Source organism: Nansenia antarctica (genome assembly GCF_963989245.1).
Source record: "Nansenia antarctica genome assembly, contig: SCAFFOLD_46, whole genome shotgun sequence".
Lineage (NCBI taxonomy): Eukaryota > Metazoa > Chordata > Actinopteri > Argentiniformes > Microstomatidae > Nansenia > Nansenia antarctica.
Genome location: NW_027663362.1, coordinates 928,550 through 942,933, shown reverse-complemented (window position 1 = coordinate 942,933; position 14,384 = coordinate 928,550).

The following is a 14,384-nucleotide window of genomic DNA, read 5'->3' as shown; positions in this document are numbered from 1 at the left end:
TTTGACAGCGGATGATGGTAGACATATTTAATGTAAAGTTATCTATCTAAAGTTATCTATCCACAGGCTGATATGTGCATGATAGGCGCAAATTCCCCCCCCCCCCCCCCCCCCTTGGTGGTATATGACGCTATCTGTATTGCGGCACTTATTATACCAAAACAACTCGCAATCTAATCCGAGCAGTTGTTATTATGTAATATTATCGATGGATGTGCCATTTTTGATGGAGGGCAGTGAGCGGGAGACTCATCAAGGACATGGTTATAGTTAACATAGGAGGACATGGTTATAGTGGACATAGTTAATTAATGCAGTGGACAGCAGCGTTCCTGTCACATCGGATTTCGTAACGCCATTAAAATATATCTGTGCTGTTATATATATATATAAAAATTACATGTTATAAGGCTGATCTGCGCATGACAGTGCTGCATTTTGACATATTTCATGTTTCCGCCCGTTGATGGTATATGACGCTATAGTCAGTCCCAATGGTCCAAAAGTCAAGCGCTTCGTAACACAGACAGGGTGAATTTTATGAATAACAGTGAAAGTTCTGTCACAAAACGCTGTTACGTATCCTCACACATTTTTAAGTGGGTATAAGGAAATCCTTGGCCTTTCCTAGCACGGCATAGTCCATGCGTATCACCTAGACCAGTGTTTCTCAACCCTCTCCTCGGGGCGCCCCAGCCGCTCCACATTTGATCTGTTCCAACACCAGCTCACCTGATTCAACTAATCAAGTACAAACCATAATTGCTTTGCACTTGATTAGTTGAATCAGGTGAGCTGGTGGTGGAACAGATCAAATATGTGGTGCGGCTGGGGCGCCCCGAGGAGAGGGTTGAGAAACACTGACCTAGACTACACCACTGGAGCACAGGTTTCATACAGGTTAGAGCTTATTCTGTCATGGTCTGATAATGAAGCATTGTTCTTTTCTATTTGATGACTTGTTTGATCGATTGATAGCGTTCAAGTTCATTCAAGTTGTGAATGAATCGCGAGCGTCAATGCTTTTCTACGATACTACGTGTAATGTCACTTGGACATAGAATAATAAGACACTTGAGTCTGGGTTCAACAAAGGTATAACCAGTTTACTTCGGTTCTCTCGACACCTGTCAGTCACCTAGTGGTATATCATGAACTCTCTCTTAGGCGCATGCGCTGTCCTGACCATGAATTAACCCATTCATTACACTACGGATGACATATTAGGGTTGTCCCATGAAGGGTTGTCCCATTTCCCCCGGGGAACCACTACGGCGATGGCTCCAAAACGAGTGACTCCAAAACGAGCCGAAGTGGTAAAAAAGAGAATCGGGATAGGGCCAATTATTTATCACAATTTCCCCTTTCAACAGAATACAAAACAACACAACTTTCATAAATAAATACATAGAGCATGGAGAAATTAACATGTTATATTCATCACACTTCTGAAATGATCCTTCAAAATACAGACCTCTCTCTCTTTCTAGGCTGATTGTGTAAAAAGAAATGATATATGAACTGGGTGTTGGAAGTTTACCAGTGTTCTGGGTACATTCTGAATGTAAGTTGTTATTCATGATGACTTTGTGTTATTGTAATAAAGGCCTCAGTTGAGACTCCTTGTGATGTCATCAGATATCGATATTACCATCCTCGTTCTAGCTATGCTCTAACATGTTTAATTTTTCTAGATAATTTTAGAGATTTTGATCATCATCTACATTGACTCATTTACTAGTAAGCTGTCATGTATTGAGGCTGGACGACACTGACAAGAGAGCAATGGGAGACCACAATAACACAGATTCATCAATCTATCTATCTCTCTCTCTATCTCTCTCTCTATCAATCTATCTATCTATCGATCGATCTATCTATCTATCTATCTATCTATCTATCTCTCTCTATCTAACTGTCTGTCTATCTATCTATTCTTGTAACTATCTATATCTTCCTACCTATCTACCTACCTATGTATCTATCTATCTACTGTATCTATCTATCTATATCTACCTACCTATCTATCTACCTATGTATCTATCTATCTATCTATATCTACCTACCTATCTATCTAACTATCTATTAGCTTTTGAAGACAGTGAAAGTGGCAATTAAAAAAAAAAGAAAATGTGTTAATTTTCTCAAATTGTTTATTTCCATTAATGTATTCTTTCCAACTTAAGTAAAATGTATATGTTACGGTATATGTGGGAAAACTAGGGTTAGGGTTAGGTGCTAGGGTGACTTGGTACATGCTGGCATGTCTAACCCTAACCCTAATCCTAACCCTAACCGTAGCACCCTAGCACCTAACCCTAACCCTAGTTTTCCCACATGTACCGTAACATATATTCATGCTTTGTCACAGGTCGGACCATGACCGTCGATGCCATTCAATGACTTTTTATTGAATCAAAACATCTAATAATTCTACAGAATGATGAGTTCATTACACACAACCAGAACAGAACCTTCAACAAGTAAGAACTAACCCTCTCATCCTGCCTGCGCGCTTATATGCACTCTAGAGCACTGATCAATACTACCATCTGTTGCTACCAAGAGCCCCAGAGAGCCCCTGAGCTCCAGGAGGTTTATGACCCACTTAGGTCATCAATCTGTCCTCGGACAGACTAGGAGTCTATTCCCGCGACACGAAGGAACGAGAGGGACAACTCAGACGGTGGAAACGAACGAGTGCTGAAGCGAAGACCTCACTGGTGATTTGCATTCTGCTGCTATTGATACTATTGTTGATTGTTGTTGTTTTTATATCCTGCTTATTTTACATTACAGTTTACATTCTTGTGTTAGGTTTTCATATACTGTATGTTACTAGTTCATATGTTTATATGTTTATAAAAGTACACAGTTACATGCTAACTCCCCCCTGTTTATATACCCCCCTGTGAATAGGCCATATAGTGTATAGAAGTATATACTGTAACGATCCTGTATGAGGCCCCGTTAACAGCTCCTCCAAGGGAGTTAACTCTCTTGGTCTAATGGTTAGCGCGGTCGTCGGTTATGCGGGAGATCGGGGTTCGATTCCCGCATGGGGCGAGTTACACTACCAAGTCTCCGTTCGCTACACTGGTGTCAGAAGTGGGATGGAAGGAAGGCCATCGGAGAGCGTGTCCACGTGAGGGACTTGACATAGTGAAGCGTGAGGGCACGCTTTCCCGAACGGTGAGGATAGTGTAACGATCCTGTATGAGGCCCCGTTAACAGCTCCTCCAAGGGAGTTAACTCTCTTGGTCTAATGGTTAGCGCGGTCGTCGGTTATGCGGGAGATCGGGGTTCGATTCCCGCATGGGGCGAGTTACACTACCAAGTCTCCGTTCGCTACAATACGTTTACATAATAGATACATTCTCAGATTCCTACCGATCACTTATCCCCCTATTTATGTCTATTTATGTCTCATTCTTGTTTTTTATTATCTTAGGACTGTGTTTTGATTGTTAGCACCTAGGGTTTGCATTTAAATGTTGCTGTACCGTTACAATGACAATAAAGATCATTCATGTTATTCCATATATTGATCTTGTATTCTGCTGCAAAAACAATACCAATGTTTAATGAACCGGAACCCAAGAATTGTACTCTGTGTATCCGTACATTGATGTAATAAAAGCACTTCTGATTGTGATTCTGATTGTGATTCTGTATAGACCTGGGGTATATTCCATCAAGGTTGCTAAAGGACAATCCAATCCAGAACAATCCAGGCTTATTTTGATAAGATTGATTTAAAAATACAGCCTTATTTTGTATACTTATATACTTACTTATATAATCAAAATAAGCCTGGATTTTCCTTTAGTGACGTTGATGGAATACCCCCCCTGTAAAGGGTGTTTGTTTGTTCCACAGCCTGGATACAGTTCTGGCACGCTGTGATTAGTTACCGTGTGTGTATGTAAATCTACCACACTTTTCCCACATTGTGATTTCAGCCTTCTGCTAAACCTACTGTACTGTTGAACTTGAAGATAAAACAATGACAGCCTAACAGTTTTAAACCCAAAACCCAGATGTATGGGATATGTTAAGAGTTTTATAAACAACGTATTGATGGCATTAAACTTTCGAAGTAGGTGTGTGTGTGTGTGTGTGTGTGTGTGTGTGTGTGTGTGTGTGTCTAGTTGTATATTTGTGTTGACATTAATGCAGATGGACATGTTAATGAAGCTTATATAAGATGGAAACAACAGAAACAACTCGTGCTCCGTGGGAAGTTGACTTCGCGCTTTGTGGTTGAAAGGAGGTCGTGTGCAGCGTGTCAGTCATGGGCTACGTGACCGCGTCATGCAGGGGTTTGCACTCGGCCCTCCGACGGCCACCCGGACGGTATAAAAAGGGACACCGCCGAGGGGAGGGCAGACGCTGACCGGACGGTATAAAAAGGGACACCGCCGAGGAGAGGGCAGACGCTGACCGGACGGTATAAAAAGGGACACCGCCGAGGAGAGGGTAGACGCTGACCGGACGGTATAAAAAGGGACACCGCCGAGGAGAGGGTAGACGCTGACCGGACGGTATAAAAAGGGACACCGCCGAGGGGAGGGCAGATGCTGACTGCTCGCAGAGACAGAAGTTGTATGGAGGACCAAGTCTGCCAAAATTAACAATAAATATGTAGACACATAAATGAATGTATGAACAAATACATCAATGAATACACACAGTATAACGCAATACATTTCTATATGTATTGTAGCGAACGGGAATCTTCTAGTGTAACTCGCCCCATGCAGGAGTCGAACCCCGACCTCCCACATAACCGACGGCCGCGCTAACCATTGTGGTATATTTTACTTGAAACACACACACATACCATGAATTGTATAAGGCCTGCAAGGGCATGTCCTCTGACAATGGGGGTTTTATGACAGCCAGATGACCAAACGCACACACAGACACGCACGCACACACACACACACACACACACACACACACACACACACACACACACACACACACCCTTTTTTCTCAAAACACCCAGAGTTTCAGAGACACACACACACACACATACATTGACCACTCCATATTAGGGCAAAGAACGGGGAAAAAGGGCCATCATTGGCTAGAGAAGTTTAGGAACAAGCTTGACCATACTGTGTTTTGATTGGCCCAAAGGTGAGGGTAAAAGGGTATAAAATCCTATGGGCAGCCACTGCCCAGTCTCTCGATTTCCTGCGACCCCTGCCCAGATGACCTGCCAGACCATTGAGAAAACCATGCTGTGTGAACTGCCTTTTTGAATAAATAGTCTTAACTCTGCTCAAGAACTATTCCTCATTTTTGGCAGCCAACAGAGAACTCAGCTTCAAGATACCACACCATTAGACCAAGAGAGTTAACTCCCTTGGTGGAGCTGTTAACGGGCCTCATACAGGATCGTTACAGTATTTATTCTTTTCCACATTTATTCTTTCTTTTCCACATTCATTCTTTCTTTTCCACATTGTTTTCCACATTCATTCGTTCTTTTCCACATTGTTTTCCACATTCATTCTTTCTTTTCCACATTGTTTTCCACATTCATTCTTTCTTTTCCATTCTTTTCCACATTCATGCTTTCATTCTTTCCCCGATTATCAGTAATGTATGCAAATATAGGGGCGTGTCTTGCATGCTGTCCTCGCCCCACGCATTTTCATTGGTTGATGCCCCACGCATTTTCATTGGTTGATACCGCACGTGACGTGGTAAAAGCAACAAAGTTGACATTTTTTCATTGTTAACATACTGTGTTCAAAACGATGAAGAACACGTTCAAAACAAAATTATTTGGTGCATTTTTGCAGTAATCATATTCCTATCATATATGACAGAAAGCTCACAATAAACAGTTTTTTTGCACAGTGTTTGAGTGACTGTTATTTTGCACTCTATTGATCAGCAAAGTCTGATAAAGGATGAGCGGTGGTATTTTCACTATTTGCAGTAATCATATTGACATGTCTAGAAAATATTAGCAGAATATACAATGAAATGAAATAGACTAGATGCATTGCCAGGGAAGACATTAGATGTGACCAGATGCAGACCAGACCAAAACCCTCAGGAGTGAGACATTTTGGTGTGATTGCTATTGTATTGTAGCCCTGGAATTTCTGTTTTTCTTTTTTGTTTGAACTTTGCATCTTCCACTTTATTTTCCACTTTTCATTGTACACAAGTAAATGTAGTGTACTTTGAAGTAAATGTACCGTAACTTACTTTCTTTTTTTTATGATTAATAGTTTTTTATTATTTTCAATTAACAGACAATGAACAAACATCCATTACACGTAACAGTTGACATTGAACAATAAATTAAAAAGACAAAAAATAGACACAACAAAACATAAAGGTGATGTACAGCAATGTAACTCTACAGCATTGTCTAACAATCATACTTATAGCAGTTTACTTTCACTTTTTACATTTGGGATATTGCTACTTATAATTAAATAAAATAAATAAAAATAAATTAAAATATTGCTATTTACATGAGCTGGAGTTGCCATTATTTCTCAATATATGAGTGATACTGCCCCCATTTCAAGCTGTATTCCTCCACCTTATCTAGCAGCCTATATGATAATTGTTCTAGGGCTGCCAGCTGCCCAAGAGAAATGTGCCACAGAGACGGTGCTGGTGCTGTTGAGGCCTTCCACTCTTTAACTAATAGTTTCCGTCCTAGCATTAACGCTGTCTGGATCCAATTGGCGAGTGGTGGAGTCACCTCACTTAATGCTGTGGGGTCACCCAAAATAAAAAGACTGGGGGTGAATGGAATGTCAAGGCAGACAATTTTTTCCAGATAACCATGGATGGCTAGCCAAAACTCCTGGGTTTTTGGACATCCCCAAAGCATATGCACTAGAGTACTATTCCTGTCACTACACCTCCAGCACTCCGAACTGTCGACCAGACCCACTCTATGTAGCCTTGATGGTGTCCAGTAGATTCTGTTAATAATCTTGAATTGGATCAGTCTCGTTCGGAGTTCCCTTGACATTTTTTTCCCATTCTTGAGAATTCTTCCCCATTCTGCCTCTGTAAATGATACATTTAAGTCTATTTCCCATGTTAGTTTAAGCGACCATATGTTTGGGTCTGAGGCCACTAGGATCCTCGAATAGTAAGCAGAGGCTTCATGACCTAGTCCAAAGATGTTCAGAAACCATTCAAGTGTATCACCACTAGGTGGGGCAGTTGTGGGGGAGCCAAATATTTGCACCATTAAGTGTCTTAGCTGTAAATACTTCCAAAATTGATTGTGTGGTAAATCAAATTCCCTTCTAAGAGCCTCAAAAGATTTTAGCGTTCCATCCTGGTATAGGTCTCCTAGAACTTCGATACCTTTTTGAAACCAGGGCTTCCAAAAGAAGGGCGATTTATCTATACACAGCTTGGGATTCAGCCAGATCCCAGCAGACTGGTGAAGATAGGGGTCAAATTTAAAGATGTAAGCAACTCTCTTCCAAACCCATTGTATATGGGATACAATAGGGTGCGATCGATTCTCTTGGGTTAGTCTGGCCGTAATACAGCACCTGAGTGCCAGAGGGGTGCAGATTGCACTTTCAATATGGAACCACGGGGGGGCTCTCTCTGGAGGCAGAGTCCAGTGTGCCATGTGCCTGAGAGTGAAAGCATAATGGTAATATAACAGGTTAGGAACACCAAGACCTCCTCGGTCTACAGGCCTCTGCAGTTTCCGCAGGCTCATTCTAGGACGTTTGTTGTTCCATAAGAATTTATTACAAATTTGATCAAATTGTTTAAAATAGTGTAATGGGATTCGGACTGGGAGAGCTTGTAACAGGTAGTTAAATTTAGGAACACAGGTCATCTTTATTATATTTACTTTGCCCCACATGGAGAGAAATAGTGGAGACCACCGCTCTACATCTGCCCGCAGTTTATCCAATAGGGGGACAAAGTTTATTTTAACTAAATCAGCCAGTGAGGGGGGGAATGTTAGGCCAAGATATCTAATGCCTTTCTTCGGCCAAGAAAAGGTGCCTGCTTGAAAAAGGGATTTGGGACAATATGGCGAAAGAGGAAGAGCCTCCGACTTTGTCCAGTTCACTTTATAACCTGAAATAGATGAGAACTTGTCAATGATTCTAAATAGGGAGGAAAGAGAGCGTTCTGGATCTGAGACAAATAAAAGAATGTCATCCGCATATTGATGGTTATAGTTCAATGCTATTTTCTGACTTAGCCTGTTTGTAGGACAGGTGATGATAACCAGCGCTAGTTCAACAGACCGTAGTAGACTTTCAGACACAAAGAGACGCGGAGTCAAGGAGCTCAGTTTACTTGCAAGGAGAGTGATTCAGAGAGACCGTGTTTAAGGGTCAGTCCAAATGGATCTGAAGTTCCACTCTCCAAGTCAGCCTTTATTCTAACAGAATGGAAAAAGGCGGAGACAGTTTTTCATGAGGAAGTGCAGTCATGGGAAAGTCATCATGAGCAGTTTCTCTGCTGGGCGATTCAGACAACACAATGACAGGAAGTGACAGGAAGCGGACGCCCAGCTGAAACTGAAGATAAGGGGTGGACAATGGGTGAGAAAAAGTTCATGCACAGAACCCAGAGTAAAAGGGTGTACAAGGTTCATGGTGTACAAGGTTCATATACAGAGCCCAGAGTAAAAGGGTGTACAAGGTTCATGGTGTACAAGGTTCATATACAGAGCCCAGAGTAAAAGGGTGTAGAGTTTTACACAGTGATACAAAGAATTATATAGAACATTTAACTCTATCATTTTATCATTTATGAAAACATCGTCTTTAACTCTAACATTTCCCTGCTGTTTTTCATATTTTATCACGATACAAACATCCGTCTCTTTATTCAGGTAGAGCTATCTTGTTTCCACATTTTCTAGTTCAACCGTCATTCAACGTCGCCGTACAGATCACAGACATGAATATTCATTTTTCTCAATTTGGGTTAGAGGCTGGTACTTCGGTTCCATCATAATCTCTCGAGTCAACATTTGTTGTACAAATATTCCTGAAATCAGTTTGTTGGTCATAGCTTTGAAGCAGGGGAAGACACAACAAACGAGCACAGCCAGAAATATCATTACAACAAAGAAAATCATTAGTCCTTTTACTAATAGTTGTTTCATGCCTCCCAGGTTCAGCCAATCCAACCATCCCCACGCATTCTGATCAGTGTGGGATGTTGTCAGGATGTGTTGCAAGTCACGGAGTCGGTTCAAAGCGTCAGTCATATTGGGCAAGTGTAAGTTGTCTGTGATGTAAGTGCAGCATGTGGTGTTAAGCATCACACATGTTCCTCCTGCCACTGCAGTCAATAGGTCAAGAGCCATTCTGTTCTGGAGTACCATCAGTCTGATCTGATCGATTTCGCGGTTCTGGGCTTCGTTTATCGTAAGGGATGCATTTACAAATGTCTCTAATTGATAGTTCAGGGTTTCTATGCGCAGGGAATGCTTCCCTATCCCTATCCCGGGGAACAATGCAAGTACAATCTTTTGACTAGTAGTCCAAAGTTTCTTGTCATCTGGGACATCACTGCCCCAGATTGGGTCGTGTGCCTGGACTTGGGCGTCTCGTTTGGTTCGTCGGGAGGAGATGTCATGGGTCATGATGTAAGTGTGTTCTGATAGGACAACGGGAGCACACACCCCGGCCCAGTTATCTGGGAGATGAGTGTATGCCTTATTCCCACAGACCCAATATATCCCCTGTACTGGCCGAGTGCCATTTCTAGGGAAATCGTTCATTCTCGACCATTCTTGAACCATTCTTGAACCTTTAAGGCTCTCATCGAGATCCGGATCGAGCTGTACTCTGCCCTTTCCTATAATGTACTGTGATCTTGTCTCTGGTATTCCTATAATGTACTCTGATATTATTGTCTCTGGTATTGTCCAAGTAATTTGGCATCTTATCTTAGGGAGTTTCCCTAGAGGAATTGTTCCTTTCTTCCTAGTAAAGCAGTTAGCGAGCTCGACCCCAGGTTCGAATCTAACTAGAGGGGTCAAGAGTGGTTTGGGCAAATGGAGATGCAAGGGGAGCGTTTCTGCGCATAGGGGCCTAATGTTCCAGAAATATGGGGATTTGTCTTTTCCACTTATTCTGCTTATGAGGCACTCTGTTTGTCGACTTGAGAGCGGAACCACCCACAGAGTGGGGTGGCTGGCTGAGACAGGCAAATGAGAGCAAACATAACAGTCAGTCATATTCCTATTCTGCGCCTGTCTGTGAACATATTTGTACCATGTGTTAGTCAGAAAAGGGTGTGTGGCGGTGTCTGTGTCTTGTGTTAGGTCAGCCAGATATCGTCGTGTTCGTGTATTAATATCAGTATCTTGCTCTGGAGTCTGTCCTATGATTAACAGAGTGAGGCCTAAGGCCAGGAACACCATTGTCCAAAAAAGATGTGGTCCCCTCATTCTAAGAGGTAGTGGATCTGGAGAATTCTTCACCGGTTTGAGACGTACCGTCCACTACCAGGACGGCCCCCTTTGTAGCCGGACTTCCACCACTACCCGTCGTTCGAGGGGAACAATGTCACTTTCTTACAATGGCTTTGGTGTATCCACGTATCTCGTTCTGCGATCTTGACAGCAGTTGGGGTGCTCAACAGTACTTCAAATGGCCCAACCCACCGCGGGCTGTGCCAATGTTTTCTCTTTATTTCTTTGATGAGGATCTGGTCACCAAGTTGTAGTCTTGGATCCTGTAGGGAGACAGAAAGGTCTGGCAGATTATTTGTTCTGGCTATTTCCTGTTTCCTAAATAGCTGGGTCATCCACGTGGCCAGTGTGTTTTCCGTTTCTGCCAAATCTACTTCCCTAATGTCGTCTACTATGGGTAGTCTAAACCTTCTCCCATTTACTATTTCAAATGGGGACAGACCCGTAGGTGTCGGTGTTATTCTCATGTATGTTTCCACTAGAGAAACACACTCTTCCCACCTTCGCCCCGTTTCTTCCATTGCTTTCTTAAGTCTTAGTTTTATTGTGCCGTTTGTTCTTTCTATCAATCCTGCACTTTGAGGGTGATAGGAACAGTGATTCTTTAGTTCAATGTCCAGGTGTTTGGACACGTGTTTGATCAATTCATTCACGAAATGTGAGCCATTATCACTATATATTCTTTCTGGGATGCCGTGGTTTGGAATGATGCGGTTACATATGGCTTTGGCCACTGTAAGTGCATCATTCGTTTTTGAGGGTACTATTTCAACCCATTTTGACATTGGACAGATGAGGGTCAAACAGTATCTGTACTTGTTTGGCCCAGAGCTGTGGAGTTCGATAAAATCCATATGCATGTGTTGAAATGGATGTTTTGCAGAGGGGAACTTGCCCCTCTTTGGTCTTTCATTTCCTTGTGAATTATGTTTGCAGCAGGTCATACACGATCTACAAAAGTTTTTTGAAAATTGTGTGTAATTATATGTGTGAAAATGTTCATTAATCCTGTTAATCATCCCTGCTGTTGATACGTGGCAAACCCCATGTATCAAATGAGCTGCTGTTTTGTAGAGACTCTGTGGTAAAACAATTTTCCCATTTATTCTATAAACTTTGTCCGTCCCTAGGACTGCGTTGTCTCTAGCCCATTTAATTTTTTCTTTGTCTGATGCATTGTTCTGCATGTCTATAATAGCTTCAAATGGTATTGGCTGCGGAAGTGGTTTTGTGTTGACGAGAATCTCAGTTCCGTATTTACCCGCAGCTGCTTCTTTTGCTGTTCTGTCTGCAAAATAATTTCCTTTCGATGTTCTGTCTGTTCCTTTGGTGTGTGCAGCGCATTTGCATATAGCTAGGGAGCGAGGTAGCAGAACTGCTTCCAGTAATTTGGTCAGCAGTTCTGAGTGTGTTATGGATTTTCCTGTAGAGGTTTTCATTCCTCTCCTAGCCCATTGTGCAGCGAAGGTGTGTGTCGCTGAATATGCATATTGGCTATCGGTGTATAATGTGATGTCTATTCCTTTGGCTGCTACACATGCTTTTGTTAATGCTACTAATTCAGCTGCTTGAGCTGAATGTGAGTGTGGTAGTTTGCCAGCTTTGATGATTGATGTGTCTGATACTACAGCGTATCCTGTCATGTTCTGTCCTGTCAGTGACTTTGAGCAAGACCCATCCACATACCACACTTCTCCTTTCCCTAGTGCAGTATCTTTTAGGTCTCGCCGTGGTTTGCAAGTTTGTTCTGTTTGCTCTTTACACGAATGGGGGTTTCCATCATCTGGGGTGGGCATCAGTGTAGCGGGGTTTAACACTGTGCACCGTTCTATGCTGATGTGAGGTTGTGACAGTAGCGTGGCTGTCAGAGCGAGGAAACGAGCTGGTGAGAGGAACGCCATTTTTGTTTCATTCAGCAACATGGAGACAGCGTGCGGTACTAATAACCTCAACGGGTGGAACAGGACTATTTCTGCCGTGCACTGTACTGCCATTGCTGCCGCGCAGACAGCCTGAACGCACGGTGGAAGTGCCAATGATACTGGGTCTAATCGTTTAGAGTAGAACCCAATGGGTTGCTGTTTTTCTCCATGTTTTTGAGTCAATACTGAGGTCATAAATCCTTGTTTGCAATCTACCATCTGAGTAAATGGTTTCCCATAGTCTGGTAATGCGAGTACGGAGGAGCTTACTAGACTTTGTTTTAGTGTATTAAATGCGTCTAATGCTTCCGTGTTCCAATCGAGTTTATCGCTCATTTTTAATGTGTCTGTGTATATCAGATTCAGCAGGGGTTGGGTGATGGCGGCATATTCCGCCACCCAAGCCCTGCAGTAGTTTGTCATTCCTAAGAACTGCATCATTTGTTTCTTAGTCTGTGGTTGTGGTGTTGCCGTCATTGATGTTTTTCTGTCTGGGTTAATGCGACGCCCTTCTTTGTTTAATGTGTGTCCTAAGAACACAACTGCTTCTTGACATATTTGCAGTTTCGATTTCGATACTTTACTTCCTGTTTTTTCCAGATGCTGTAGCAACTGGATCGTGACGGCCATACATTCCTGTTTGGTGGGGGCGGCCACCAGCAGGTCGTCTACATATTGCAGAATCTGTGAGGACTCTGGAATATGAAGGTCCGCCAGGCAATTTTGCATTGCCTGGTGGAAAATCATTGGACTTTCAGACCACCCTTGTGGCATGCGTGTGTATGTGTATTTTTTGTGTTCGTATGTAAATGCGAACCACCCCTGTGAATCTTTATCCACTGGGATGGAGAAGAACGCATTGCTAAGGTCTATAACAGAGAAGTATGTTTGTCCTGCAAATAAACTGTTTAGTAGAATGTGAGGATCTGCTACGACTGCAGCCGCGCCCTGTGTGGCTTGGTTTACAGCTCGGAGATCCTGCACCATTCTCCATGACGTTTGGTCTGCCTTTTTTACAGGAAATATTGGTGTATTGCATTCTGCGTCGGGGCATTCCCTAAGAATGCCTGCTTTTATCATGTCCTGTATAACTGGTTTGATACCTATGCGGGCGTCGTCTTTTAATGGGTATTGTCTGACATTGGGTCGATAAGTTGATTTGGCTTTGACCCGTACTGGTTTTACTTTAAAAATTAATCCCACATCGGTCTTTCCTTTGGACCAGAGGCTATCTGGAATCACTTTAAGTGCATTCTCAGCCTCTGCACTTAATAGTATTATTTGTCATTCGTCCAAATTCGTGTGTGGTGTCATTGTTGTAACCCATGCTAGGCTTTTTCGTTCTATATTTTGGTATCGCTGCCAGCCCGGTTTCTCACTCATGTCTTCCCACCCCTGACATATGCTTGCTACCTGCCGAGTGAAACTACCCAGCTGCTTCCACTCGGTACCTGGACCAATAGCAAGTGAGAGGTGGGGATACTGAGTCGAGCCCAGCAGTTTCGTTGCCTCTGGGGTTAGCGAGGTTGAAACTGCTGCGTTTCCTAGCTCGTCTTGGTAGAGGTAGCTAAGAACTGTTCTCTGTGGCCCCATTCTATCGAATAGGGCTTGATAGGGCGGGTCAGGCCCTGGCTTTTTAGCATATCTAAGGGTGATATGCAGTTCTGTTGGTTTCATTCTGGTCTGTCCCTCTCGTGGGGATACATAACTAATCAACGTTTTGGCCGTTTCAGTTGGGGCTGGATGTGGTAGTTTGAGGGACCAGAAATAGTGCGGTTGTCCTAACCCATGTCGCACCATGAACTGGTCTTCTGCTCTTTCAGTTGGTCCTACTGCACGTACTCCTCCAGCTACTGGTATAAGTCTAAGTTTTAGTAGGCATATGCCATCTCTCCCTAGGAGATTTACTGGACAGTCTGGAATTAGTGAGAACGATAATTTACCCTCTATACCGGAGAGAGGGTCGATTATGTCTAAGGGTTGTGATACTTGATGTCTGCTAA